Source organism: Castor canadensis, chromosome 18 (assembly GCF_047511655.1).
Source record: "Castor canadensis chromosome 18, mCasCan1.hap1v2, whole genome shotgun sequence".
NCBI classification, from domain to species: Eukaryota; Metazoa; Chordata; class Mammalia; order Rodentia; family Castoridae; genus Castor; species Castor canadensis.
Genome location: NC_133403.1, coordinates 10,763,001 through 10,787,877, shown reverse-complemented (window position 1 = coordinate 10,787,877; position 24,877 = coordinate 10,763,001). Strand labels below are relative to the sequence as shown.

The 24,877-nt window shown below is 40.1% G+C and overlaps 1 non-coding gene across 1 annotated transcript; it reads right to left on the bottom strand.

The window, feature by feature from the left end:
• Positions 1 to 10,786: 10,786 nt before the first annotated feature.
• On the bottom strand, positions 10,787 to 10,977 carry LOC141419044 (U2 spliceosomal RNA). Its single transcript, XR_012443720.1, has one exon. It is a non-coding gene; the product is annotated as a U2 spliceosomal RNA (small nuclear RNA).
• Between the last annotated feature and the right edge of the window lie 13,900 nt (positions 10,978 to 24,877).

Genomic DNA, 24,877 nt, shown 5'->3' with positions numbered 1-24,877 from the left:
TAAAAATGTCGATACTCCCCAAAGTAATCTACATGTTTAATGCAATTCCCATCAAAATTACAATGACATTCATTAAAGAGATTGAAAAATCTACTGTCAAATTTATATAGAAACACAAGAGGCCACAAATAGCCAAGGCAATACTCAGTCAAAAGAACAATGCAGGAGGTATCACAATACCTGACTTCAAACTATATTACAAAGCAATAACAATAAAAACAGCATGGTACTGGCACAAAAACAGACATGAAGACCACTGGAACAGAATAGAGGATCCAGATATGAAGCCACACAACTATGAGCAACTTATCTTTGACAAAGGAACTAAAAATATACGATGGAGAAATAGCAGCCTCTTCAACAAAAACTTCTGGGAAAACTGGTTAGCAGTCTGCAAAAAACTGAAACTAGATCCATGCATATCACCCTATACCAAGATTAACTCAAAATGGATCAAGGATCTTAATATCAGACCCCAAACTCTTAACTTGATACAAGAAAGAGTAGGAAATACTCTGGAGTTAGTAGGTATAGGTAAGAACTTTCTCAATGAAACCCCAGCAGCACAGCAACTAAGAGATAGCATAGATAAATGGGACCTCATAAAACTAAAAAGCTTCTGTTCATCAAAAGAAATGGTCTCTAAACTGAAGAGAACACCCACAGAGTGGGAGAAAATATTTGCCAATTATACATCAGACAAAGGACTGATAACCAGAATATACAGGGAACTTAAAAAACTAAATTCTCCCAAAACTAATGAACCAATAAAGAAATGGGCAAGTGAACTAAACAGAACTTTCTCAAAAGAAGAAATTCAAATGGCCAGAAAACACATGAAAAAATGCTCACCATCTCTAGCAATAAAGGAAATGCAAATTAAAACCACACTAAGATTCCACCTCACCCCTGTTAGAATAGCCATCATCAGCAACACCACCACCAACAGGTGTTGGCGAGGATGCGGGGAAAAAGGAACCCTCTTACACTGTTGGTGGGAATGTAGACTAGTACAACCACTCTGGAAAAAAATTTGGAGGCTACTTAAAAAGCTAGACATTGATCTACCATTTGATCCAGCAATACCACTCTTGGGGATATACCCAAAAGACTGTGACACAGGTTACTCCAGAGACACCTGCACACCCATGTTTATTGCTGCACTATTCACAATAGCCAAGTTATGGAAACAGCCAAGATGCCCCACCACTGACGAATGGATTAAGAAAATGTGGTATCTATACACAATGGAATTTTATGCAGCCATGAAGAAGAACGAAATGTTATCATTTGCCGGTAAATGGATGGAATTGGAGAACATCATTCTGAGTGAGGTTAGCCTGGCTCAAAAAACCAAAAATCGTATGTTCTCCCTCATATGTGGACATTAGATCAAGGGCAAACACAACAATGGGATTGGACTATGAGCACATGATAAACGCGAGAGCACACAAGGGAGGGATGAGGATAGGTAAGACACCTAAAAAATTAGCATTTGTTGCCCTTAACGCAGAGAAACTAAAGCAGATACCTTAAAGCAACTGAGGCCAATAGGAAAAGGGGACCAGGAACTAGAGAAAAGGTTAGATCAAAAAGAATTAACCTAGAAGGTAACACACACGCACAGGAAATCAATGTGAGTCAATGCCCTGTATAGCTATCCTTACCTCAACTAGCAAAACCCCTTGTTCCTTCCTATTATTGCTTATACTCTCTCTACAACAAAATTAGAGATAAGGGCAAAATAGTTTCTGCTGGGTATTGAGGGGGGGGAGCGGGAGGGGGCAGAGTGGGTGGTAAGGGAGGGGACGGGGGCAGGGGGGAGAAATGAACCAAGCCTTGTATGCACATATGAATAATAAAAGAAAAATGAAAAAAAACAAAAAGAAAGAAGGGCAAAATAGTTTCTGCTGGGCATTGGCGGGGGGGAGGGGGGCAGGGCGGAGTGGGTGGTAAGGGAGGGGGTGGGGGCAGGGGGGAGAAATGAACCAAGCCTTGTATGCACATATGAATAAAAAAAAAACAAAAAAACAAAGAGTGGCATGTGCACTTCTAACCTACCTGGCCAGGGGCCATCACTGCTTTCTCTACAATAACTTCCCCTCAATTTCAATAAATTTTGTTACATTTCCGTGTTTTGCTGGATTGGATTCTTCTCACACAGGATGCACGTACCTAGGAGTCTTCTGACTAGAGCCCTTAGAGATCACCAATCTGGTAACACATTGAGTGAACCAAATACGTTGGGGTCAAACATGAATAAGTCTTAGACGGTGCTTGTCCTCATAATCATAACCATAATGGCTTCTATTTCATAAGCACCTGCTATGTGCAGGTGTTGGTGCTACGGCAGAGTGTGTGACAGAAGACCTCCAGATTCTTTGTGTCCCTCAGGGAAGAATCCATCACAGGACATGTGGGTGTAAATGGAGTTTATTAAAAGTTAGGGAAAGGAAATAAAAAAGGGAGCATGGTGGGGCCCAGGTGGAATCTGGAGGCAGAGAGAGCATTCTTCTCTTCTGCAGGTATTATTTATTTATTTATTTATTTATTTATTATTATTCATATGTGCATACAAGGCTTGGGTCATTTCTCCCCCCTGCCCCCACCCCCTCTCTTACCACCCACTCCGCCCCCTCCCTCTCCCCCCCAACCCCTCCATACCTGGCAGAAACTATTTTGCCCTTATCTCTAATTTTGTTGAAGAGAGAGTATAAGCCATAATAGGAAGGAACAAGGGTTTTTGCTGGTTGAGATAAGGATAGCTATACAGGGAGTTGACTCACATTAATTTCCTGTGCGTGGGTGTTACCTTCTAGGTTAATTCTTTTTGATCTCACCTTTTCTCTAATTTCTGGTCCCCTTCTCCTATTGGCCTCAGTTGCTTTTAAGGTATCTGCTTTAGTTTCTCCGCATTAAAGGCAACAAATGCTAACTAATTTTTTAGGTGTCTTACCTATCCTCACCCCTCCCTTGTGTGCTCTTGCTTTTATCATGTGCTCAAAGTCCAATCCCATTGTTGTGTTTGCCCTTGATCTAATGTCCACATATGAGGGAGAACATACGATTTTTGGTCTTTTGGGCCAGGCTAACCTCACTCAGAATGATGTTCTCCAATTCCATCCATTTACTGGCGAATGATAACATTTCGTTCTTCTTCATGGCTGCATAAAATTCCATTGTGTATAGATACCACATTTTCTTAATCCATTCATCAGTGGTGGGGCATCTTGGCTGTTTCCATAACTTGGCTATTGTGAATAGTGCCGCAATAAACATGGATGTGCAGGTGCCTCTGGAATAACAGTCTTTTGGGTATATCCCCAAGAGTGGTATTGCTGGATCAAATGGTAGATCAATGTCTAGCTTTTTAAGTAGCCTCCAAATTTTTTTCCAGAGTGGTTGTACTAGTTTACATTCCCACCAACAGTGTAAGAGGGTTCCTTTTTCCCCGCATCCTCGCCAACACCTGTTGTTGGTGGTGTTGCTGATGATAGCTATTCTAACAGGGGTGAGGTGGAATCTTAGCATGGTTTTAATTTGCATTTCCTTTATTGCTAGAGATGGTGAGCATTTTTTCATGTGTTTTTTGGCCATTTGAATTTCTTCTTTTGAGAAAGTTCTGTTTAGTTCACTTGCCCATTTCTTTATTGGTTCATTAGTTTTGGGAGAATTTAGTTTTTTAAGTTCCCTATATATTCTGGTTATCAGTCCTTTGTCTGATGTGTAGCTGGCAAATATTTTCTCCCACTCTGTGGGTGTTTTTTTCAGTTTAGAGACCATTTCTTTTGATGAACAGAAGCTTTTTAGTTTTATGAGGTCCCATTTATCTATGCTATCTCTTAGTTGCTGTGCTACTGGGGTTTCGTTGAGAAAGTTCTTGCCTATACCTACTAACTCCAGAGTATTTCCTACTCTTTCCTGTATCAACTTTAGAGTTTGTAGTCTGATATTAAGATCCTTGATCCATTTTGAGTTAATCTTGGTATAGGGTGATATACATGGATCTAGTTTCAGTTTTTTGCAGACTGCTAACCAGTTTTCCCAGAAGTTTTTGTTGAAGAGGCTGCTATTTCTCCATCGTATATTTTTAGTGCCTTTGTCAAAGGCAAGTTGGTTATAGTTGTGTGGCTTCATATCTGGGTCCTCTATTCTGTTCCAGTGGTCTTCATGTCTGTTTTTGTGCCAGTACCATGCTGTTTTTATTGTTATTGCTTTGTAATATAGTTTGAAGTCAGGTATTGTGATACCTCCTGCATTGTTCTTTTGACTGAGTATTGCCTTGGCTATTCGTGGCTTCCTGTGTTTCCATATAAATTTAACAGTAGATTTTTCGATCTCTTTAATGAATGTCATTATAATTTTGATGGGAATTTCTGCAGGTATTTTTAAAACTTGCACTTATCTGGGGAAAGGGAGGAATCAGGTGATTTCCATCCAATAATCAATGGGTGGGGAGGGTATGGGTGGTTCCCAGGCTAGGTGAGGGGGGACCCTGAGCCAGAGTATGGTCAATCTGAGTTGTGATATTTTTCTGAGTCCTGAACTTTCCCCAATTTTAGCCTGCTTCACATGCACTGTGCCAGGAAGTATGAAAGGCCCATAGGTGAACAACCTTATGGAGACTGGAAGTGTGCCATCTAGGCCTGTAAGTGACCGTTTTCATAGGGGATGGGAAGTTACAGACACAGCACATGGTTAGTGCTTAATAAACAATAGCAATGTTGCAGTGTTAGACAATAGTATTACCAAAAGTGCTACACAAGTCCAGAGTTAGAAAAACAATGTGCACAGAACACAGGAATGTCAATCCAAAAAGGAGGGAAAGCAAGCCTGTTAGCAGAAAAAAAGACAACCCTTGCAGAGTAGCCAGTCAGTCTGGAACACAGAGTAGATTAAAGGTTGCACTGGAACAATGTATGGGAAGCTGATTTAGAGAAGGGGAGAAAGACTCTTGCTGTGAAACCCTTTGCCATACTCATAGAAGAAAATGACTGATGAATTTGTAAAACCTAGAAGGGAAAGACACAAGCCTGAAAATTATCCAGTTAAAAGAAGGAAGATCGTAGCTCGTGGAGTGGCTCAAGCATGGCAGGCCTGCTTAGCAAATGTGAGGCCCTGAGTTCAAACCCAATACTGCAAACAAACAAACAAACAAAAGAAATAAGGAAGGAAGATTGCAGACTGCTTGCTTAGTCACCTGCAAAGAGAGTAGAGCTTACAAAATGAGAGGAGATGATTGCATCACTTTGGTAAACATTAATCAGTACATTTGGCAGCAATGTGTAAATATTTTTCTTTTAAATAATTCAAGCCTGCAGGCTTCCAATGCAGTTTAAGATAGTGTAAAAGTCTGCTTTGTAAATGAGCATAGTTTTCCCATGGTGAATGAGTAGAACTCAAAGTAAGAATTAGTAAAACGTACTGTGTGTTCAACTAACAGTGCATGAGTAAAGGCCCTGATGGAAAATACACAAGAGCCATACAAATATCACTCCAAGATGTATAATGGGAAGGACATACTGTTGCTTGAAGACCTGTATTATAACATACTTAAACCTTACTATGTTAGTATGATCAGAGGGATCAAACCCAATGACCCAAAAACATTTCTATTAGTGATGTGTAATTTCTATATGGTAGGCTTATCTCAGAAGCTATGACAAATTTTCGTATCTAGCTGTTCATGTTTCCCTTAATATTTTCCTGAGTTAACACAGAAAGTAGTAGGGAAACAAAATTAAAAGAATACTAAATTTATAGAATTATATAGTAATGATGAGGGAGCCTAGAAGTAGGGAAACTTCAGGACTCCTTTGTAGTTGCCCAGGGACAGCCCAGACCACCCTCAACTGGCCGGGAACCACAGATGCCCCTCCTCATTCATTGATTATTGGATGGGAATCTCCTAGTTCCTCCCTTCCCGTGGAGTAGCAAAAGTGTTAAGCCTAACAAGAGAAGCTCTCTCTCAACCAGAAGACTCCACCTGTGCCCCACCATGCTCCTCTTTGTATTTCCCTTTCCCTAACATTTAATAAACTCCCTTTACACTTATGTGTCCCACCATGGAGTCTTCCCGGTGGGTCACAAAGAATTTGGAAGTCTTCTGATCATACTGCACTGGTGCTGTTAACAATGATACTATTTAACTTCCATCCATGGGGAATTTATTTTATCAGAAGCAGCATGGTATAATAGCAAAAGGTACATATTAGTTTTATAACCCTGAGCCTTCTTTCTTTTGTTTTGTTTTGTTGAGGTGGGTTCTCACTATGTTGTCCAGGTTGGTCCTGAACTCCTGGACATCAGTGAACCTCTTCATTCAGCCTCCTCCATAGCTGGGACATCATAGTTCCTTTGCCTTTTTTTTACCATAAAATGACAGTATTGGTTTGTATGGTTGCTTCAAGGATTGAATGAAAACAATCTGAAATAATTAGCAGCTCAGTGCCTAACTCTTAGTAGTTAATCTTCTTCAATTCCTCCCTATAGTGATGTTACAACTACTCAGAATTTTGGAATGCCACTTTTGAAGTTGCCTGAATCTGCAAATGACCTTAGTGTTTGGACTCAAGGAATCATCTTTCTCTCTCTCATTCTGCTGTGCCAAGGTATTCCTGAAACTGGAGTTTTGTGCCCCAGACCCAAACTCCTGGGTTTCCATTTGTCAGGTCCAGCCACTCACCCTTAGATGCCAAATAAAGAGACATGGTGAAGGGCAAGGAAAGAAGGTCTATTACACAGCCCAGGACAGCTGTGGGAAGATGCAAAGTAAGCTCTCAGCCCTTCTTTAGCCATCTTCAGGGTACAGATAAGAACTTTAGCTTTAAGTAGACAAAGAATTAGGGCAGGGGCAACAAGTATGCATTGTTAAACCGTCCCAGTGACTGCTGTAGTCTGCTTGGTCATTATACCAGTCTTTGTTTTGGGAGAGATTCCAGAGAAGTTGTTATCCAGAGTCACTGTTGCCTAGTAAGTGGTCTATCCTGAGAAGGCTCCACTGTTAAGGGTAATTTCAGTCCTTGTCTTAAAGATGTTATCAGTTCTGTCCTTCTTGGAATCCAAGATGATTGCAAAGTGACTAAAAAGAGAAAGACTTAGAGCAAAGACATATCCAAAACTGAGACAGGGATGCCAAGCTTTTCTCCTGCTCTTAGTTAATCGTGGGTCCTCAGTGCTTTTCAGCAAAAGCAGTTTATGCAACTCTTACATTACTATTGGAAAAAAAAAAAGAAGTTAATTCAGAACTAAGTTAATGTGTGATCAGGTTGGAGATGCTTACAAATAAAGTGTACTGAAGTATTACTGTTGCTAAAATATAATGCTGTGACTTGATGACTTAAAGGTATTTTCAACTCATAATGGCTTTATCTGGAAGTTGCTCCATCCTATCAAGGTGTATCTGTAATTGGATTTCTTTTTTATTGTGGATGGACTCAGAAATCAGCTTCACCAAAGTTCCAGAAGAATGTTCCCAAGGAACTAAAGAGTGTATTTGGAAGTCAATTCTGGGTAAATAAATTCTTGTAAGCTTGAACTTCAGTTTTTTGGCTTTATAGTCGTATTTCATTTCCATGGAAAGGAAGATGCAAATCAAAATTGATAATAGAGATTTATGGGGATGGTAAGGAGAAAACAAAACTGTAGAATATAACATAGAGACCATTTAACTGTTAAGAGTTAGTTTGATGTTAGTCAGTTAGGGCTGGGGCCACAAAGGAACCATTAAAATCAGCAAGAAACAGATGTTAAGCACAAGAACAGAGATAGCACAAAATGGCCCTGAGGATGCAAGGGTGGGCTCAGAATAGGGAAGGGATAAGAGCCCACCTAAAGCCCTACCACCCCAGGGCCCACCTATAAGAAAACTGTTTCTAGGGTCTTGCAAAATCTGCCCCAAAAGCACACCAAAAACTAGATTAAAATTCCTAGATGTAGTAGTTGCCATGGCTCAATCTTTCTGAGTCCCACCCACGCAGGTGGGACCCATGCCTTTCTTTACTTCAATAAACTCCTTTCTTGCTTGCCACTCACCCATCCAGGCTTGTCATTCTTTAATGGACCCTGGACCCTGGACAAGGACCCCACAAACTCAAAGCCAGTATTACAACTGGCATAGAATCTAATTAAAGCATTTTAAAATTCTTTTGTGGGCTGGTGGAGTTCTTGCCTAGCAAGCAGGAGACTATGAGTTTAATCCCCAGGGCCACTAAAAAATTTTAAGAAATGTTGTTTCTTTACATACAAGTTAACTGTGGTTGCTAACGATTTTTAAAGCCTTTTTCTCTCTTTTTTTTTTTTTTTTTTTGGTGTGACTATGGTTTTTTAACTAAGGCCTTTATGCTTGCAAAGCAGGCGCTCTACTGCTTCAGCCATATCTCCAGTCCATTTTGCTGTGGTTATTTTGGAGATAGAGGCTCATGAGCTATTTGCCCCGATGGCCTCGATCACAATCCTCCAACTCTTAGCCTCCCAAGTAGCTAGCATTATAGACTTGAGCCACTGGTGAGTGGCTTGAATCTTTCCGTTTTAAGGCCTATTGTATTCTCCTATAATAGAGCAGTTTGTCTTCAACTCAGTATAACTTAAAAATGAATTTATCTTCTTCCTACTTATACTCTGAGTTTCTCAGTCTTAAAAACTGAAGTCTGATTCTTTGTTCTTAACATTAAACCTGCTGCTGTCATTCCTGCTTGTGAAATGTTTGCTTACTGCCTCTTTTCCAATCTCTCTGTGTCTACCATGGTCACCTTCCTAGCTACATCATTGCATTAGCTAAAAGGTTGTATTAGCCAGGAAGATAATTTCTCCTATTTCATTGTGTTTGTCTTCAGTAAAATTGAAATCGATGTTTTGGACCCAAGGCCCAAACTCCCAGGCATCCATATCTCAGGTCTGGCTATTTGCCTCTATATGGCAAATGAAGAGATGGTAATGGTAAAGGGCAGAAAAAGGAGATTTATTACATGGCTTAGGACATGTAGTGGGGGGAAGAGGCAGAGTAAGCACTTAGCCCATCTTCAGCCATCTTTGGGATACAATTGTGAACTTTAGTTTTAAATAGACAAAGAATTAGGGACTGAGGACAAAAGGTATACATAGTTAAACAGTCCCAGTCACTGGTGTGTTCTGATGGTCAAATGGGGTCTGGTTGACCATTACCTTACTCCTTGCTTTTCAAGAGTTCCCAAGTTGTTACTGTTATCACCACTTGAGGGAAGCAAATTGGTTCCCATGAGGTAACTACTCCTGCTCCAGGGTGCAGCCTCATCATTACAAGTAATTATCCTCATTTGGAGGGTTGGTCTGTCCTGCAAGGTTGCACTGTTCCTTTGTGGTAGTTTTAGTCCCTTATCATAAAGATATTATCAATCATTCCTGTCTTTCCTTGATTCCAAGGTGGCTGCAGGAGATAATAGCTCAGAGCAAAGAAAAATAGGTACAAAATGGGGACAGACATGCCAAGCTTTTTTCCTGTTTTTAGTTAATTCATGGGCCCAAGTAAGGAGTGCTTTTCAACAAAAGCAGTTTAAACACCTCTTACAGAGCCTTTTCAAATTAGTTTTCCTACTATAATAGTCCCATCTTCTGTATGTGTTTGCTCTCATACCTGACACATTGATTTATAGATTATTGTTTATAAGATAATCATTATGTACCTGTCTCTGGTTAGATTTTGAGCAGTTTGAAAGCAGGCGCTATATTATCTGTTCTTGTAGTGCTTACTGCAGGGCCTTATGAATAGCTGTGTGACTTTGAGCAAGTTATTTAATGGCTCTAAGCCAAAATTTCTTCATCTCTGAAATGGAGACAGCAGAAATAAGTTAAACAATGTCTAAAAACCTGCAACTCAAAAATGCTCCAAAATGATATAGCAGTGATGCTCAAAAAGTCAGATTTTTGGAGCATTTCAGATTCATATTTTTGTTTGGGGATGCTCAACTAGTAAAGTCTATGCAAATTTTCCCAAAATCCAAAAAAAAAAAAAAACCACTCAAAATGTAAAATACATGTAGTCCCAAGCATTTTGGATAAGGGATATTCAACCTGTATCTATCTCATATGGTTGCTGTAGTAAACAAAATACGTGTACATATGTTAATGGTTATAGTTTTATAGAGTATAGTTTTTGCATTATGTTTCATATTGCCTTCTTACTGACTTTTGAGAATCTGTTATCTGGCCTCTCCTCTTTCCTCCTGATTAGGCCCATTGTTCCCCATTTCCATTATACTAGACCAGACTCCCATTCTCCTTGTGCAGATATAAATTCTTTGTACTTTTTACTGTGCCATTGCCATTCTGGTGCATCCTGCCTTTTACACTTTGCTCTAAAACATTCTCCCATGCTTTTAGATCCTGGTTAAATCTTTTCTCCTCTGTGATGACCACCAAGAGTTCTATCTTGAACTCACCTGTCTTCTCTAAGCTCCTTCGGCATTTAAAGTTTGTGTCTCAGCTTAGCTGCATAACAATTTTTTGTGTCTATTTTATCATCTTCCCAACAAGAGTGTGAGCTCCCAGAGCACAGGGACTATCCTATATCTCTTTCAAATTTTATTTTACTTCATATTCCCTATTGTACATGGCATAGTTCTGGACTTCTATTCATTTAGTAAGCATTTCTTAATGCATATTTAGTATATAATGATAAGCAATGAGACACAATAATTAATATGATGTGGTCTCCTAATTTTGAAGTACCTTCATTCTAATGGGAAGCCAATCTTCAGAATTCTGTGTAGTCAGTGCTGTGGAAGATGTTTATTTTTATTTTTTATTTTTTTATTGCTGCACTGTTCCTGGAAGTACTGCAATACCAGGTCAATGCATGGAATGGACAGAGCAAGCTCCTATTCCATCTCCCTGTTCCAAAAATCCATTTAACATATTGTCCTCGGATAGAGGACGTATCAGATATTAAACTGATAAGAGCAGATACTACACTTGATCTTAGCCAAAAGGCTGAGAAGCAATGTGTGGAAGATTTTTAATATGTATTTATGTATGAGTTAGATAAATCTGGGTTCTGCAGAGAATGGGCTGAAATAAGGGCTCCTGATCTGTAGCAATAACTGAAGCAAGATGTGATTGAGGCCTGAAATAGAGGGGATGGATGCAAAAGCCACTGTGGAAGTAAAAACCAAAGGGATTGTAAGGACAGAACATGGAGTATAGAATACAAGGAACTTTGAGATGACTCAGTGTTAGGGAAACACCGCTAGCAAAGGAAAATTCAGGAGAGAGTCTCACATCCAGCAAGCAAAGTTTAATGACAGGCTAAAGCTGCCAGGCTGCCCATGAGAATGGCACAGCAGCTGACTCTGAGGCAGGGATGCTTTTATGTATGCCTTGTAGGAGAGAACGAGGAAGTGGGTAGTGATAGCAACATTTATTGAAGATAAGAGACTGCAAGAACAAGCAGTCCCCAGCCAGATGGCATAGAAGCCCCAATTTCTTTTCAAAAATTGAAAGGGCAAATGATAGGAAAAAAATCTGGAGGTCTTTGAAGGATGGGCTAGAGTGATTGACAGATTTGATTGACAAGGTCTTGTCATAAAACACGGGGAACTCTGTATATGCACTTATGCTAACTCTCAGGTATTTTAATTGCATGCATCAGGATCATTCTCTGTCTGGGTGATCGCTTCTACTCCCAAGGTTTCAATAACCAGTTTGCTTGAATTTCTAACTTTCTCTAGTCCAAGTTCCAACCCTTTGGCCCAGACCAGAACTTCTAGAATTTCACACTAATCTTCCTTGAGAGGTCTTGTGAGCATCTTCATTTCTAAATTTGGTTTGTTTTCTCATGGCTTCTATTTCCTCAATGGCCTTATTATTAAGCTTGTGCTTCTTGCTCAAGCAAGAAGCCTGGGTAATAGGAATATACAGGCATTAATACCTTCATTTCTGGCCCAGCTGAGTCTCCATTCTTGTCCCATTTTGCCCCTGGTTAATGATAAAACCACCCTTCTGCTCCCAGAAAACATACCTCAATGAAACAACCACCCGTTCTCAGAAAATACACATCAGAGACCTCTCGCTCAATTGAGAACTTTCTGCCCCAACGACCTCAGCATAAAAGAAGGAATAATTTGTTGGTCCTGACATAGAAAGAAGTAAGAAGTTTGGTGTGGTTCAAGTTTGGTGGGGATAGGAGCAGGATTATCTGAGAGTAAGAGTCATGACCATAATAGCAGGCAAGATGTAGAGAAGAGGCCAGAAGCCAGTGGCTCACGCCTGTAATCCTAGCTACTTAGGAGGCGGAGATCAGGAGTTACCATGTTTCGAAGCCAGCCCAGGCAAATAGTTTGTGAGACTCTATCTCGGAAAAAACCCATCACAATAAAGGGCTGGTGGAGTGGTTCAAGGTGTAGGCCCTGAGTTCAAGCCCCATTACTGAAAAGAAAAAAAAAAAAGGATGTAAGGAAGAACCTGCACAGAGTAAGGCTTGGAGATGGAAACAGCAACCAAGGGGGCACACCAGAGCCTAAGTCAGTCATCTGAGATGTAGTATAGGAGAACGTGTCATGAGGAGATCAGGAAATAACTTATTAGATGGATGGAAAAAAGTTGTTAAAATTTTTTAATCATTCTTGACCTAACTTTAGTCATAAAGTTTCCTTCAGATTAAAAAAAGAAGGCATGCAGTAAGGAGTGCATTAAAAAAACCAAAAGTGTTGGTGGAGTGGCTCAAGTGGTAGAGCACCTGCATTGCAAGCATAAGATCCTGAATTCAAACTCCAGTACCACCAAAACAAAAGCCCTTCAAAAGTGGTGCAGAACAACCCAACTTAAAAATTGGACAAAGAAAGACAGGGATGGTGATGTGTACCTGTAGTCTACTCTGTACCTCCAGCTACTCTGGAGGCTGAGGAAGAGAGCTCACTCAAGACTCAGAGTTCAATATCAACCTGGACATCATAGCAAGACCCCAATTAAAAGAAACAAACCCAGAAAAAATGGACAAATGATCAAACACCTCACCAAAGAAAATACAGATGGCAAGTAAGTGGATGAAAAAATGCTCAACAATATATCTCATTAGAGAATTGTAGATTAAAACAAGGAGATAAACCACATAACTAGCAGACTGGTTAAAATCCAAAGCATTGGTAATACCAAATTCTGACATGGATGTGAAGCCTCAAGTACTCTTAGTCATTGCTGGTGGAATGGCAAAACAGTACAGATACTTTGGAAGAAAACGCGATAGTTTTTTTTTTTTTTTTTTGTAAAACCAAACTGTTCTTGCCATATGATCCAGAAATTGTGTCCCTTGATATTTACCCAAAGAGAAACTTAAGTTTACACAGAAACCTGCCCATGTGTGTTTAGGGCAGCATTTTTTACAAATGCCAAAACTTGGAAGCAACCAAGGTGTCACTCAGAACGTAAATGAATAAATAAACTGGTCCATCCATTCAATAGAATATTAGTCAGTGCTGAGAAGAAATGAGCTATCCATCTACGAAAAGACAGGGAGGATGCTAACATGCACATTACTAAGTGAAAAAGCCAGTTGGCTATATGACATTCTTGGACATACAAAACTATGGCGACAGTAAAAAAGTCAGTGGTTATGTTACCATGGTTTTGGGGAGGGAAAAGGATGAATAGGTGGAATACACAAGATTTTTAGGGTAATCAAAGAATTCCATATTATGAAGTATGAATATATTATGTTCGTCAAGACTCATAGAATGTACAACAGCTAGAGTGAATCCTAATGTAAATTCTGAACATCTAGTGACAAAGATGTGCCTACAATGGTTCATCAGTATTAAGGAATGCACCCCTCTGGTGCTGGATGTCGATAGCGGGAGAGGTTGTATATGTGTGGAGACAGGGCATATATGAGATATCTCTGTACTTGACACTCAATTTTTCTGCAAACCCAAAATGCTCTAAAAAAATAAAGTCTATAATAAAAAGAAGGGAGAATTGGGAAATCAATATATTGAACAAAAACTATTGGAAATGTTTTGTTAATATAAATGGAAATTCTATTCCTTATGACTCCACACCAGGTGCCAATGGCTCATGTCTGTAATCCTAGCTGCTCAGGAGAATCACATTTTGTGATTTCCCCCACCCTGGGGAAATAGTGTCCAAGACCCTGTCTCAAAAACACCCGACACAAAAAGGGCTGGCCGAGTGACTCAAGTGATAGTCAGTGGCCTAGCCATTGTGAGGCCCTGAGTTCAAACCTCCCTCCCCCCAAAAAAAAGACTCCAGATTTTCAAGATACTGCAGAAACCTGAAGCACTCTGACACAGGAGAGAGAGCATCAAACCCTGGAGTGAAGAGAACTGCTTCAAATCATGGCTCTGTCACTGTGTCATTTCCCATCATGTCATCAGGTCTCTTTTCCCAGCTGCAAAAACTGAAGGTGCTCTGTGGTATCCAGTGCCTTTGAGTCTGGAATATCTGTGCCTGTATTTGCTTCTAATATGGCATAGTGGTTAGGAGAATGGACTCTGGAGCACCATTGCTTAGGTTAAATCTCAGCACTTCCCACCCAACTTACGCAACTGTGAGTGCATTATTAGTTCCCTCATCTGCAAACTTGAGAGAGTAACAGTAACTTGAGAGAGTAACAGTAAAAACCCCCACGGGGTGGTTGTTAAGATTCAGTGAAAGGAATCTATTAAAGTGCCTGATAAATATAATGCTAGATAAATATAAACTACTGCGATTCTAGATTGTCGATGCTGTAACTGTGATATCCTTTTGCTAAGAACACACTACTCTGCACCTACATGTAGTTGCAAGGAACAGAAGGTAAATGGAATTAACCAGTTGGATTTTGCTGGGTTCCCCTTTTGGGAAAGGAATGAAAGGAATCTTCAGAGATCTGAGTGGTCAGGACCTCTGGGTTATGATTCACCCACAGTTGACTGTCAAATTTTCCCACAGCTGAGTGGAAAGTCACTGAAAACTCTGTGAAACAATGCCACTACTCCTTCAGTTCAGCGTTTGTCTGCTAGGATGTACTGCTGACTCTGGAGATCTGTCTGATACTGATGTCTGGGAGGGACAGGGATCTAAGCAGACTTGGTAGACTTTCTCAGCCAAAACGCTAGGTGTCTCCCACTGGTTTTGCTATGCCTATAATGCTGCAAGACTCAAGCCTGTGACAATTTGTTGTCAACCCAACTGCAAGACATCAAAGAAGAAAAGTTTGGAGTTCAGACTTTTTCAGACAGGAACAGCAATGAACTATCACAGATTTTTCAGAATTCAGTATCTCAAGTTATCAATTCTTTAGCCTACTCCCTGGCTTTCTCTGTGGGTCAAGATGGCAGAAGTGGTACGTTCTCATTATCTATAATCAGTCTTGTGCAACAGAACATCAGAATTTATTTCATCTGTATTTAGCTCAAGTTAGTACCCATTGTAACCTTCCCCACTGTTCTCCCCAGCCTCTGATAACCACTACTCTACTCTCACCTTCCATGAGCTCACCTTATTTAGATCTCACAAATCAGTGAGATCATGTAATATTTGGCTTTCTGGCTTATTTCACTTAACATAATAAAATTTTTTTAAATTTTATTTATTTGTAAGTTGATGGATGTTTAGGTTGTTTCCACTTCTTGGCTCTTATGAATAGTACTGCCATAGACATTGCAGTAGAGGTCTCTCTCTCTCAGTGAGATTGGGGTTTGAACTCAGGGCTTTGTGCTTACAAAACAGGTGCTCTACAGCTTGAGCCAAACTCCAGTCATTTTTGCTCTGGTTATTTTGAAGCTGGTGTCTTACCAACTATTTGCCCAGGCTGGCCTTGAACCACCATCCTCTGTGTCTCAGTCTCCCAAGTAGCTAGGATTACAGGCATGAGCCACCAGCACTCAGCTCAGATGTCTCTTAATAGTCATGTCATTTCCTTTGCACATATTCTTGCTATATCATGTGATCTGTTTTTAATTTTTTGAAGAGCATTCATATTTTCCATAATGTCAGTACTATTTTCATTCCTGTTAGTAGTATATAACGGTTCCCATTTTTCCATATCCTCTCCAGCACTTTTAATCTTTCATCTTTTTTATATTAGGCCTTCTGACTGAAATGAGGTGATATCTCCTTCTGGCTTTGGTTTGCATTTTGCTGATAATTAGTGACACTGAGCATTTTTTCATGTACCTGGTGGCCATCTGTATGTCTTTGTTTGAGAAATGACTATTTAGGTCTATTGCCCTATGTTTTTTTCCCCTGGTGGTACTGAGGTTTGAATTCAGGACCCACATTTGTTAGGCAGGCACTTTACCACTTGAGCTACACCCCCAGCCTTTTGTGCTGTAGTTGTTTTTCTTATAGAATCTTGTGCTTTTTTTTTTCTTTTCTGGGGCTGGCTTTGGACCACGATTCTTCTAGCTTTGCCTCCCATGTCCTGAGATTACAGATGTGCACTATCACACCTGGCTTGTTCATTAAGATAAGGTGTTGCTAACTTTTTTTTCAGGCTGGCCTTGAACTGCAATCCTCATATCTTCATTTATCAAGTAGCTAAGATTATTGGCATGAGCCACAACACTTGGCCCTATTGCCCATTTATAACTGGATTATTTGGATTTGGGGGGTTGCTTTGTTTTCTTGCTACTGAGTTGCTTGGTGTTAGCCCTTGTCAGGTGTCTAGTTTGCAGATGGTTTCTTTCATTCTGTTGGTTTTCTTTTCATTATGTTGTTTGATTCCATGCTATATAGAAGCTTTTTTTTATGTAGTCCCATTTGTCTATTTTTGCTTTTGTCTCCTCTCCTTTCAAGATTGTATCCAAAAAAAATCTTTGCCCATTCTGACATCTTGAAGTATTTCCCCCATGTTTTCTCTTTGTATTTTCAGTTTCAGTTTCATACATTTCATTTTTTAATCTATTCTGAGTTGATTTTGTATATGGCCAGAAATAAGGGTCTAGATTCACTCATCTGTGTATGGATATTCAATTTTCCCAGCACCATTTATTGAAAAGACTGTCCAGTCTCCAATGCTTGTTATAAGTACTTTTGTTGAAGATTAGTCTGCTATTTGATTACACGATACAGATCTCAATAGGATTTTAGTAGCTCTGACACATCAACTCTGAAAATTTTTGTCTTTGGTGCTACTACTTCTCTGTATGCTTTTTTATTGTTAGGTTGGGTCTCCTCTTTGCTGAAAAATGTACTCTGTGGTACTTGAAATGCCATATAACACACAACATTTTTTATATAAATGAATTGAGGCTCAGAAACGATAATGGATTTCCCATAGTTCATAACTCATTAACATAGGTCAAACCCAAAAGCCTACCACGGGTCATGTTCTATGCTGACCTTGGGAAGCCAATAAACTTCATCGTCGTCTTCTTTTTTTTCTCCTTACTTTGTCAGTGCTAGGGTTTGAATTCAGGGCTTTGTGCTTGTGAGATATGCTGTCTACCTCTTGAGCCACAGCCACAGCTCAGCATCTTCTTTTTTAAAACATCTGTTTCCAAAGAAGGGGTTAGGAGGAGTGGAGGAATGAGATTTTCATGGAAGGAACATTAGAACTCAGGCAAGAAGAGAGCTCTGGGCAGACAGAAGACCCATAGAAGCAGTAGGTACCTTGTTGTGGACTGGAAGAGGAGGTGCCACAGGGTGAGAAAAACAGAGTTAAGAGACAGAAAACCAGAACTCTGAGAAACAGTTGAGAGACCACCACCACCATCACCACCACACACTTGGCCTACTTGAAACTCTCACCCAGCCAAACAGATACAAGTGCCCCTTCAGATCTTATTATTTCTACAGCTGTGACTTAGTGCTGCTTATCTTTCTTCCAGGAGATTCCTTGGAATGAAACCAATGGGAGTCCAGCCTTTGGGAGAGTCTCATCAGAGCAGATGGGCCAGCAGCTGCCAGAAAGCTTGTTGCCTTTGGCTGAGAGCACCATCCTGGAAGTGAACAGCTTGTGAGTAAACCCCAGCAGGCTCAGCCTTGGGCCTGAACAGAGTGGCCTGCTTCTCCTTGAAGAAGAACCTTATGAACTCCCCCATCTTCCCTCCCTTCTTGTTCATGTCAAAAGCACATTCTGAAAGCACCCTTCTACTTAAGATCACATCCATGAGTATCCCTGGGAGGATGGCCTCTTAGTGTTCTCAGTCTCTTGGTGTATTTGCAATTGCATGGCATAGAAGAGGGTCAGGAGGCCAGGGTTCTGGATGTTGTGCAGCTACTAGTTTTCCCTGGAACCCTGTTTTCCTTGGGACCAAATTGTTCCTCCTTGACTACAGTTTTCTCAACTGTAAGGTTGTTTATAATAAGAATAGCTTCCATTTACGAAATGTTCACTTTTACCTGATATTATCTCATTGGAGTCTTACAACAAACTTATGACATATTTTCTATTATTGCCCTACAAATAAGAAAAATGAGGCTTAGAAATAGGGTGGTGCCCTAACCACCCTATTTAATTTAAATTGCCTCTCCTATTCAGGCCTGGTGGTACATACCCAGTACTCAGGAGGCTGAGGCAGGAGGATCACTTAAGTCTAGGAATTTGAAAACAGCCTGGGCAACATAGGAAGACCATGTTTTAAAAAACATTTGCCTGGTGCCAGTGGCTCATGTCTGTAATCCTAGCTACTCAGGAGGCAAAGATCAGGAGGATTGCAGTTTGAAGCCAGCCTGGGCAAATAGTTCGTGAGACCCTATCTCAAAAAAACCCTTCACAAAAAAGGGCTGGTGGAATGGCTCAAGGTGTAGGCCCTGAGTTCAAGCCCCAGTGCCACAAAAAAAAAAAAATTGCAAACCTTACCCCTGTCTAACACACCTCTGTTTTATTTTAACGATAGTATTTAATACCACCTGAAATGCAATGTATTTTACTTTTTTGTTTGCCCTTCCACTTAAAAGACTGTTGGCTACATTAGAAAATAGACTTTTGTCTAATATTTTTTGTTGTTATTGTTCATTTGCTAGCCCTAGAATTGTACCTGGCATAATTTTTGAAGATTATGGTAAAAATATCTACATAATATAAAAATTTCCATTTTAACCCTTTTGAAGTATAAGATTGGGTAGCAATAATTACATTCACAATATTGTGCAAAATAGCCACCATCTCTACATTTCTATCATCCCAAACAGAAACTCTGTGACTATTATGGTGTGTTCTTCTGTAATATTTGATTTTTTTATTTGTGCACGTGTGTTACTTTTTATTTTAATAATTAATTTCCAAAGGAAAGTACATCAGTTTCACAAAACTTAATCACTTGCTTAAAATCCCACAGTAGCAACCAACAGTTTTATTATAAAAGACTAAAAAATCTTACCAAAAAAAAAAATCAAGCTTTGACCATTTTTCTGGGTACTCTATGGGATATGGGTATCACAAACCCCTTCCTCTGACAAGTGAGATGATAGGCTCACAGAGGCAAAGGGGAGGCCCCTTGTCAAGAACCCACCAGTAACAGGCTTTCCAATTCAAGGATGGCATTCAGAGTAATCACACAAGAGATGTTTTGCTCATTGACCAAAAGTGGGCATGAACATCTCCTGCCCCAAAAGGGGAGTTAGGGTTCTCTATTGTGTGTTCCATGTACCCATAGGCTAGTAGTATAGAAAGGGCCATGGCACCTTGTTCACTTTTATCTAAAACTATGTAGAAGCCTTTCTCAATTTCTAGTTCTAAGAAAATGTCTTTGGTTGCCCTACCATATCCAAATCCCCCATTTAATTCTCAATTCATAAACATCAGTATTTGGAACCCATAACTAGCAATCAGAGAGCAGTGTGAAACACTTTGTAGCTGTCCCAGTTTATGAGTCCATTCTGCCCACTAGTGTGAGCTCCAGGAATATAGGAGTTGGGTGGTTGATTCCTGGCAGGAGGGCTCCAATGGATGGTTGAGTTGTGCCATTCTGGGGGGAAAAAAGAAAACTGCGATTTTAGATGTAAGCTCTTGAAGGGTTTCTCTGTGCCTTCCAGCAGAGCAGCCATTTGGATCACAGAACATTGGAATTGGTGGAGATCATGGCTATCACTCATTGAGAATCAAGTATGATCCTCCCCTTCTTGTACTTATCTTGCCAATTATTACACCTTCATTATGTGATTGTTTAATTATGATTCATTTTCTCTTTCTCCCTTCCAAACCCAGTAAACTGGAAAGTCCCTGAGATCATGGACCATATCTGGCTTGACTTGGAACACTTGCAATTGTATCTCTCACACCAATAGTAGGTGCTCAGGAAATATTTGTTCAACGACTGATTGAATGAATATGACACTTCATTTTATAGGCGAAGAAGGAAAGGTCCAAGGAGATCAGGCTCTTCATGAGGCAGGTTAGTAAACAGGAAAAATAACTCCTCAGGAACTTTTTTTTTCTTTCATTCTGGGGTTTGTACTCAGGGCTCACACTTGCTAGACAGGTGCTCTATCACTTGAACCACTCCACCAGTCCTGTTTTGTGCTGGATATTTTTGAAATAGGGTCTCAGGAACTACTTGCCTGGGCTGACTTTGAATCCTGATTCTTCTGATCTCTACCTCCTGAGTAGCTAGGATTACAAGCCTGAGTTCCTGGTGCCAGGATAGGGACTTTTTTTCCTCTTAAACAAACAGGCATTCCCCAGCACAGACCTTGAGCCATCTGTATAGCAATATATCCCCTCTGTGTTGTAAATACTCTGACAGTCATTGTAAGTATCTTTTTTTTTAAGTATAAATTTTTATTAGGATATATTCATTATACGAAGGGGCGTGCAGGGGTGGGGGGAGATTCATAGTGACAATACCAATTTCATTGTAAATATCTTTGCAAGATAGTATCCAAAAAAGGCACCTTTGGGTCTGCCTGCCTTGCTTGTTAAAAAAGGCCTGCCCCAAATTTGATCTCCCAGGCCAAGTCCTTTTACTTAGGACCTCATGAATATTTTTTTGAGCTTTTTTTTTCTTTTATTATTCATATATGCACACAAGGCTTGGGTCATTTCTCCCCCCTGCCCCCACCCCCTCCCTTACCACCTACTCCGCCCCCTCCCTCTCCCCCGCCACCCCCTCAATACCCAGCAGAAACTATTTTGCCCATATCTCTAATTTTGTTGTAGAGAGTGTAGGCAATAATAGGAAGGAACAAGGGTTTTTGCTGGTTGAGATAAGGATAGTTATACAGGGAGTTGACTCACATTAATTTCCTGTGCGTGTGTGTTACCTTCTAGGTTAATTCTTTTTGATCTAACCTTTTCTCTAGTACCTGGTCCCCTTTTCCTATTGGCCTCAGTTGCTTTTAAGGTATCTGCTTTAGTTTCTCTGCGTTAAGGGCAACAAATGCTAGCTAGTTTTTTAGGTGTCTTACCTATCCTCACCCCTCCCTTGTGTGCTCTCGCTTTTATCTTGTGATCAAAGTCCAATCCCATTGTTGTGTTTGCCCTAGAGCTAATGTCCACATATGAGGGAGAACATATGATTTTTGGTCTTTTGAGCCAGGCTAACCTCACTCAGAATGATGTTCTCCAATTCCATCCATTTACCAGCAAATGATAACATTTCATTCTTCTTCATGGCTGCATAGAATTCCATTGTGTATAGATACCACATTTTCTTAATCCACTCGTCAGTAGTGGGGCATCTTGGCTGTTTCCATAACTTGGCTATTGTAAATAGTGCCACAATAAACATGGGTGTGCAGGTGTCTCTGGAGTAACCTGTGTCACAGTCTTTTGGGTATATCCCCAAGAGTGCTATTGCTGGATCAAATGGTAGATCGATGTCCAGCTTTTTAAGTAGCCTCCAAATTTTTTTCCAGAGTGGTTGTACTAGTCTACATTCCCACCAACAGTGTAAGAGGGTTCCTTTTTCCCCGCATCCTCACCAACACCTGTTGGTGGTGGTGTTGCTGATGATGGCTATTCTAACAGCGGTGAGGTGGAATCTTAGTGTGGTTTTAATTTGTATTTCCTTTATTGCTAGAGATGGTGAGCATTTTTTCATGTGTTTTTTGGCCATTTGAATTTCTTCTTTTGAGAAAGTTCTGTTTAGTTCACTTGCCCATTTCTTTATTGGTTCATTAGTTTTGGGAGAATTTAGTTTTTTAAGTTCCCTATATATTCTGGTTATCAGTCCTTTGGCTGATGTATAGTTGGCAAGTATTTTCTCCCACTCTGTGGGTGTTTTTTTCAGTTTAGAGACCATTTCTTTTGATGAACAGAAGCTTTTTAGTTTTATGAGGTCCCATTTATCTATGCTATCTCTTAGTTGCTGTGCTGCTGGGGTTTCGTTGAGAAAGTTCTTGCCTATACCTACTAACTCCAGAGTATTTCCTACTCTTTCCTGTATCAACTTTAGAGTTTGTAGTCTGATATTAAGATCCTTGATCTATTTTGAGTTAATATTGGTATAGGGTGATATGCATGGATCTAGTTTCAGTTTTTTGCAGACTGCTAACCAGTTTTCCCAGTAGTTTTTGTTGAAGAGGCTGCTATTTCTCCATCGTATATTTTTAGTGCCTTTGTCAAAGGCAAGTTGGTTATAGTTGTGTGGCTTCATATCTGGGTCCTCTATTCTGTTCCAGTGGTCTTCATGTCTGTTTTTGTGCCAGTACCATGCTGTTTTTATCGTTATTGCTTTGTAATATAGTTTGGAGTCAGTTATTGTGATACTTCCTGCATTGTTCTTTTGACTGAGTATTGCCTTGGCTATTTGTGGCCTCTTGTGTTTCTATATAAATTTGACAGTAGATTTTTCAATCTCTTTAATGAATGTCATTGGAATTTTGATGGGAATTGCATTAAACATGTAGATTATTTTTGGGAGTATCGACATTTTTACTATGTTGATTCTACCAATCCATGAGCATGGGAGATCTCTCCACTTTCTATAGTCTTCCTCAATCTCTTTCTTCAGAAGTTTATAGTTTTCCTTGTAGAGGTCGTTCACATCTTTTCTTAGGTTTACACCTAGGTATTTGATTTTTTTTGAGGCTATTGTAAATGGAATTGTTTTCATACATTCTTTTTCAGTTTGCTCATTGTTAGTGTATAGAAATGCTAATGATTTTTCTATGTTGATTTTATATCCTGCTACCTTGCTGTAGCTATTGATGATGTCTAGAAGCTTCTGAGTAGAGTTTTTTGGGTCTTTAAGGTATAGGATCATGTCGTCTGCAAATAGGGATATTTTGACAGTTTCTTTACCTATTTGTATTCCTTTTATTCCTTCTTCTTGCCTAATTGCTCTGGCTAGGAATTCCAGTACTATGTTGAATAGGAGTGGAGATAGTGGGCATCCTTGTCTGGTTCCTGATTTTAGAGGGAATGGTTTCAGTTTTTCTCCGTTAAGTATAATGCTGGCTGTAGGTTTGTCATATATAGCTTTTATAATGTTGAGGTACTTTCCTTCTATTCCTAGTTTTCTTTTTGGAGGTGTCCTTGCCTGGTTTTGGGATAAGTGTAATACTGGCTTCATAAAATGTGTTTGGCAGTTTTCCTTCCCTTTCTATTTCGTGGAACAGTTTAAGGAGGGTTGGTATCAGTTCTTCTTTAAAGGTCTGATAGAATTCAGCAGAGAATCCATCAAGGACCTCATGAATATTGATTACATTTCATATATTCAATTAAAGTCCTAAAAATTAGCATAAGACCATGCTAATTTTTTAAGTAAACCTGCCAGCCACCCTGGCCCCTCCCTAAGGACTACCCAGGTTTTTCCTACCTTCCAACTTATAAATTGGTCTTTAAACAAAGAGATCAGTGCTTCCATGCCATCTAGCAGAAGCCCACTTCTTCTGTGGCAGTGCTTTTTTCCTTACTGTTTCTTTCCCTTTCTTTCAATAAAGTTTTGCTACTGTTTTGCAATTTGTGTCTCTGTCTGGTTCTCTGTTCAAATGATGCAAGAAATGCGAATCTTCTGGACTAGTGTCTTCTTAGACTTCTCAGCCTGTAACAGTGGCAGAGATGAGGTAAGAATGCAGACTTCTCTTCCATGGCCAGCCAGTATTCTTTCTGTGTTCCTCTGTGTCCTGAGAGGGTTGGAGTTGGAGTGCCTTGGCATGTACATAGTCCAACCCTTTACAGATGGGAAAGCAAAGCCCAGAGAGAAGACTTACCAAGGTTGCAGAAATAGGTGCTGGCAGACCCAAGCCTGGTACATAGGTTTCTTGACTCCCAAGCTAGTGCTCTTTCTTTCTAAAAGCATAGAAACCAACAAAGCTGCATTGGGCTTCTTGCCAAGCCCCTGCAGAAGGTCACATAGCCAAGCAGTTCTCAGAGTTCCTTGTCTATTCTTAGCCTGAACTTTTAGTGACTCTGTTCTTCAGCAGCCTTTTTCTTTTGCATTTGGTTTGTTGTGTATATGTGTGTTTTAAATAAAAGGAGCTACATGTAGGAAACAGGCTTCAGCACAATCCTGCTACAGAGAACATGAAAGGGATAAATGTGAGAGAAGGGGCTGGGAAAAATAATTGGCTTCCCTTCCTCTGAAGTGACACACTCAGTTTCTCAGAGCTGCTCTCTCTCTGCTGCCTATCACAACTGCCAATGCAAGACTAAGCCCCTCACACAATAATCAGAAAATCATCAGAAGGAATTTTCAAGTAGGATTGGCTGTTATTATTGATCTCTGAATCCTCATTTTGATGAAGACCAAAACCCAGCTCTTTCCAACCTTTGGTTCCTCTTCTAACATCCACTTCAACTTCTCATCTCCAAATTATCTATTAGTCAGCCACCAAACATGAATGAAAGGTCCCTTTTCTCTCACAATTCTAACCTCACAAAGCTTGCCTCTTTCTCTGCATGGACAGACTACCGTTCTGAAATGGGGCATAAAGAATTTACTCTGCCACTGACCTCCAGTTACTTGGCAAGGACAAGAAGCACATTTTGCCATTGAGCAAAATGACCAATGAGAGGAGC